Genomic DNA, 6,722 nt, shown 5'->3' with positions numbered 1-6,722 from the left:
TAATTCAGTTTATTAAGATTTTCTCTTGGGGGGCCGGCGAGATGGCGCTAGAGGTAAGGTGTCTGCCTTGCAAGCACTAGCCAAGGAAGGACCGTGGTTCGATCCCCCATATGGCCCCCCCAAGCCAGGGGCAATTTCTGAGCACTTAGCCAGGAGTAACCCCTGAGCATCAAACGGGTGTGGCCCGAAAAACCAAAAAAAAAATTTTTTTAAATAAAAAATTAAGAAAAAAAAGATTCTCTCTTTCCCTTGCTTTGTAAGTTTGGCTAATGGTTTGTTGATTTTCTTTATTTTTTTAAAGAACTAAGTCTTGGGGCCGGAGCGATAGCACAGCGATAGGTACGTTTGCCTTGTATGTAGCCAAAACAGGACAGATCTCAATTTGAATCCCGGCATCCCAATTGGTCCAGCAAGCCTTCCAGGAGCAACTTCTTAGAGAAGAGCCAGGAGTAACTCCTGAGTGCCACAGGTTGTGGCCAAAAAAAAATAAATAAAACTTTCCAATTTTATAAGCTGTGCCATTAAGTTATTTATGTAAGCCCCCTTTTCCACTTAATGAATGCTTGCAAAGCTATAAGTTTTCCTCTTGGTACTGATTTAGCTGTGTTTTACAGACTCTGATCATTTGTATTTTCATTTGCATTTGTTTCCAGGAATCTTTTGATTTCTTCTTTGACTTTGTCTCTTACCCACTAGCTGTTCAGTAGTAAACTGTTTAATTTCCAAATATTAAAATTTTTCCTCTGTGTCTGTTTGTAATTCATCTCTAATTTCAGTGCATGAGAAGTCATGAAATTTGATTATACATGAATGAACATAAAGAGTATTATGCTGAGCAAAATGGGTCAGAGAAAGATAAATATAGAATGACTGCACTCATTTGTGAGATATATATAAATATATATGTATATATAAGACAATATGATATTATACCCAAAAATAATAGAGAAAAAGATCAAGAGGACTGGTAGGAAGTTTGCCATAATGAGCAATGGGGTGCAGTTAGAGAAAAGAAACTACTATGACATAATAGTTGGAACGATCATTTTGAATAAGAACTGGGTACTGAAAGGAGGCAAATTGTTATGTGTTATATCCTTTCAGTAACCATATTGCAAAAATATTTAAAAAGGACAAATGGGAAAATAGAAAGAGAAAGAAAAGGAAGAGAGGGAGGGAGAGGGAGAGAAAGAGTGAAATAAGTGAGAAATATATCTGTCATAGAGGCAGGCATGGGAGGTCAGGAGGAGTTGTGAGAAGCAAATTGGAGACATTGGTGGTGGGAAATATGCACTGGTGAAGAAATTAGTACTGGACATTGTATAACTGAAAATCAAGAACAACTCTGTAACTGTCTCATAGTGATTCAAAATTAAAAAAAATTTTTTAATAAAATAAAACAAACTAAATGTAGTTTGGGAGGTTTGAAGGTTTGGGGAGGAGATAGGCCATACACAGCAGCTGCATCTACTTGATGTAAATGTAGGTCTACATGTGTTTTTCAGAGGTTACTGTTGCTCTGAGGTTAGTCCCTGCAGTGCTCAATGCACCATGCAGTCTGGAAACCAAGACATGTTGGTTTGACCACATGTATGCCAAGTACCTTATGTTATTAATATTAGATATTATACCCAAGCACAGTTTTAAAATATATTCGTCATTCATATAAAATTTTGTATACGTGTACTTGGGACCTACTCCATTTCTTCTTCCATTTTCCCATATATCTCCTTCCTTCCATTCTTCCTTTCATTTTGCCTTCCTTCATTTTGCGTTCCTCTCCTCCTTTCCTTCCTCCCTCCTGCCACCTTGCTGACCTTTATGTTGTACTTATTGCAATGCCTGAGGACTGCATACCAACTTGAAATATGCATACTTGTTGTGGCACCATGGGATCACAGACAAAGTGCCACCAGGATCAGAGGGTGTTATGGAGATAGTTCTAAATTTGGACATCAAGTCTCACACCTTGAAGGCTAGGTGCTTCACCACTGAACCACCTTCCAAGCCACATACACTTTGGTATTTTTCCACTTATTGTCTAACCCTAGATCTATATAGACATTTTTTTTTTGTTTTCCATTGGGGAGACATACCTAGCAGTGCTCCAGGTCTACTTCCTATATAGTACTGTACTGGGGGGAAAGGTGCAACTGATGGTGCTTAGGGGAGCATTTGGCACCAAAAGATTAAACCCTCTCTTGAATAAAAAATACATGCACTGACATAATGAGCTATTTATTTAATTCATTCATGGACACTAGAAAACATAGAAATTAAGGTGCTTGCTTTACAAATAAACAATTCCACTTCAACCCACTGGCATTAGATGCAATGCCCTAGAACCTCCAGGGGTAACTCTTATCATTTATTTGTTTGTTCTATTTTTCTGGTCACATCCAGTAGCATTCAGGGTTTCATGCTCAGCGACCATTACCTCAGGTAATGGGATGATGTCAGGACAGTGTCAGGGATGGAAAGCCAGATTGGCTGCACACAAGGAATGCACCTAAAGACTTGTATTTTCTCTCTGGCTGGACCTCTACCAATCACTTTATATATTCAGTAATCAATTTTTATTTGCTGATTCAATGATTTTTGACTTACAACTGCATCATTTCAATCTCTCTTACCTGATCATCCTCTCTGTGTCTCTTCTATATTCAAATCTCTCTCACATTATGAGGATGCTAGTAATTTAGGGTTTGCTTCAGTCCAGTATAACTGACTATTGTGCAAAGAATCTATTTCCAAGTCAGATAATCTATTTTGATTTTGATGTCATGTTTACAAATTAGAACTTAAACATGTCATTGGGAAAAGGGAGTAAAAGTCTATTCCCAATAGTTTTCTATTACCAAGTAGTAAGAGACAATAAAAAATGTATACTAGGGGCCGGGCGGTGGCGCTGGAGGTAAGGTGCCTGCCTTGCCTGCGCTAGCCTAGGACGGACCGCGGTTCGATCCCCCGGCGTCCCATATGGTCCCCCAAGAAGCCAGGAGCAACTTCTGAGTGCATAGCCAGGAGTTACCCCTGAGCGTCACAGGGTGTGGCCCAAAAACCAAAAAAAAAAAATGTATACTAAAAATGCATCTTTCCCATATGAAGATTGTGCCATGAAGTCATTTCCTGACTCAGTAGCTTTATCCCTCTGAAGAAAAATGCAAATAGGTATCAGGGATTCAGTTTGTAGGCATGTGTAAGAGCATTTATTGGTCAATAAAAGCTTGACTTAGATCGACATGTCCTTTGCCTAGTGCTAGAGATACAAGAATAAATTGGCATCAGTTCTTTGGCGGAGTTCATTCTGGCAGCCTAGACCGGGTCTGTGACCTTGATAACAGCAACAGTTCATATTAATAAAATAAGCAAGGCAGCTATGTTTATTACCTCAGTCAACAAAAGAACTTCTAGAAACTCCCATTAAGTAAACAATTTTGTTATATAATATCCATTCAATGAGACCTATAAAAGTTGAAAGGATTGCCTCCTTGCTTAACAGTTAGATTTTTGAAAGTAATTATTTGGGCATCTTTTAAATATTGGATAAACAAAGTAATTCCTGCTAGTTGTTTTTTTTTTAATGTTTTGTTATAATTCAGTTTTTGGTTTATACCTAGAATATTTATTCATGGCTTACTTCTGGCTCTATGATAAGGAAATAGCCTGGAAGGGTTCGGAGAACTTGATGTGGTGCCAAGGATTAAACCCAGATGAGGGGCCGGGCGGTGGCGCTAGAGGTAAGGTGCCTGCCTTGCCTGCGCTAGCCTAGGACGGACCGCGGTTCGATCCCCCGGCGTCCCATATGGTCCCCCAAGCCAGGAGCGACTTCTGAGCGCATAGCCAGGAGTAACCCCTGAGCGTTATGGGTGTGGCCCAAAAACCAAAAAACAAAAACAAAAACAAACAAAAAAAAAAAACCCAGATGAGGCCAGTGCTAGGCACACACTTCACCCTTTGTATTACCTCCTAATTATTTTTCTGCCAGTTTCCAGTTTTAGCCCTCACCAAATACGAATCAAAGATAACTGTTTTGCTTGGATGCCTTTAAATGTACTATCACTAACACTTTGAAGCTACCATTTTAAGTTTTCATTTTCAACTATACCAAACATGTTTCATATATTATAGGGTTGTTTTAGTATTATAATGAAAAGAGATTATTTACTACCAGCATTCAAATACCTTGTTTTTATAGATACGAGAAAACCATAGATAGTAACTTGCAAACTCGTTTATTTGCAGTGACTTTAGCATTCCAGAGAATAATATGTGAATACTCTGTAAATATGTGCTGAATGAGGAAGCAACAATTTCAACGATGAATGAGTCAAAAATTACATCATCCAAACTGAAATGGTAATCAAAAGGCTCCAAAACAAAGGCCCTGATTAGATGGATTCACTAGTAAATTATTTCAGATCTTTAATGATGACCTACTGTCAATTCTTGGCCGGCTCTTATAGGAAAATAAAAAGAAAGAAACACCCCCAAGCAGTTTCTATGAAGCTAACATCACACTGATATCAAAAGCAGATAAAGACACTACAAAAAGTAGAATTATAGGCCAATATCTTCAATGAACACATATGCAAAGATCCTCAACAAAATACTATCAAATAGAATCAAATAATTTATCTACAAAATCATACACCATGACCAAGTAGGATTCATCGCAGAGATGCAAGGATGGTTTAACAAATATAAGTCAATCACATAATACACCATATCAATAAAATTAAAAATAAATAATATATGTTCAGAGCAATAGCGGCAGAGAAAGCATTTGACAAAATCTAGCACCCATTTGTTGTAAAATCACCCCACGCATTATATCTCCAACCCCAGGTAAATGAGTCTGAACCGGGGTTGCACATGAAATAATCCAAACCAGGCTGAGGCTGAAACACGTTGGCAGTCTTCGACCGCATATCTCCACTAAGGTGCATGCCAGAACTGTTTTTATTGAGTACAGAGACCACCCCCAGGTGGGGCAGTAAGTTCAGGCTATTCTGAGCCTGTCCCACCCAGGTGTGTATATATATATATATATATATATATATATATATATATATATATATATATATATATATATATATGACAATCTTTGTTTTGTGTGAAACCAAGTTGTAAACAGATAAAAAGAAACCAGGGATGATATTTGTTTTGGTAAAATAAGTTGTAACCTAACAATTTGTGATAAAAACTCTCAACAAAATGACAGAAATTTCTTCAATATAATCAAAGCCACTTACCACAAACCTATGGCAAACATTATATTCAATGGGGCAAAACTAAAAGCCTTTCCTCTAAGATCTGGCATGAGATAAGGCTGCCCACTCTTTCCACTTCTATTAAACATAGTACTGGAAGTACTTGCCATTGCAATTAGCCAAAGAAAGGTAACAAGGGCATCCAGATAGGAAGGAAAGAAGTTTTCACTGTTGGCAGATGACGTGGTACTATAATTAGAAAATACTGAAGACTAAAAAAGCCTCTAGAAACAATAGAAAATTAATATGCAAAAATCCATGGTTTTTCTATATACAAATAAAAGAAGACAGAAACTTTTTAAAATCCCATTCACAATTGTTTATTTTTTGGTTTTTGGTTTGCTTGGGTTTTGTTTTTTGTTTTTTGTTTTTTTTGGGGGGGGTTTGTTTGTTTGTTTGTTTGTTTTTGAGCTACACCTAATAATTCTCAGGGGTTATTCCTGCCTCTGCACTCAGAAATCGCTCCTGGCAGGTTCGAGGAACCAAATGGGATGCCGGAAATCAAACCCAGGTCCATCCCGGATAGGTGGCATGCAAGGCAAAATGCCCTACCGCTGTGTCATCTTTCTGCCCCCCTTCACAATTGTGCCTCAGAAAATCAAGTACCTTGGAATGAATTTAACTAAAGAGGTAAAAAGAACTATACAAATAAAACCACAAAACAATGCATCAAAAAATCTAAAAGGAAAAAAAAGTAGAAATCTAAAAGGAACATGAAGAAATAGAAGTACATCCCCTCATCATGGATTGTGAGGATTAAAATGTCAATACTTCCCAAAATATTACACATATTTAATGAATATCCCTATAGGGATATTCATGATATTTTTCAAAGAAATATTTCACTCACTTCTGAAATTCATATAAAACAATGAAGTGCTTCAGGGGCCATAAAAGATGCTAGAGTTCAAAGCCAGGTCAGGCACGTGTAAGGCAACCATTCTACCTACTGTACTGCCAATACGGCTCCTAATTAAAAAAAATTTTTTTATTTTTTTGGTTTTCGGGCCACACCCGGTGACGCTTAGGGGTTACTCCTGGCTTTGCACTCAGAAATTGCTCCTGGTTTGAGAGACCATATGGGACACCAGGGGAATTGAACCTTGGTCCATCCTAGGTCAGCTGCATGCAAGGAAAATGCCCTACCGCTGCGCCACCACTCCAGTCCCAAATATTTTCTAATTTGGGGGGAGGGGGTTTGGACCACACCTGGTGATGCTCAGGGGTTCCTCCTGGCTATCGCTCCTGGCTTGGGGACGATATGGGACACTGGGGAATCGAACAGTGGTCGGTCCTAGGCTAGCCCGGGCAAGGCAGATGCCTTACACCCTGTGCCACTACTCCGGCCCCTTCGGCAGCACATATACTAAAATTGGAACAATACAGAGAAGATTAGCATGGCCCCTGTGCAAGGATGACACGCAAATTCGTGAAGCGTTCCATATTTTT

General features: G+C 38.6%; 1 non-coding gene across 1 annotated transcript; it reads left to right on the top strand.

Annotated features, from left to right (window-relative positions):
* The first annotated feature begins 6,618 nt into the window (after nt 1-6,618).
* On the top strand, nt 6,619-6,722 carry LOC126003156 (U6 spliceosomal RNA). The gene has a single exon (XR_007493693.1). It is a non-coding gene; the product is annotated as a U6 spliceosomal RNA (small nuclear RNA).

This window comes from Suncus etruscus, chromosome 2, assembly GCF_024139225.1.
Source record: "Suncus etruscus isolate mSunEtr1 chromosome 2, mSunEtr1.pri.cur, whole genome shotgun sequence".
Taxonomy (NCBI): domain Eukaryota; kingdom Metazoa; phylum Chordata; class Mammalia; order Eulipotyphla; family Soricidae; genus Suncus; species Suncus etruscus.
Note: the sequence above shows the minus strand (reverse complement) of the source record. Positions and strands in the feature narration are given on the sequence as shown.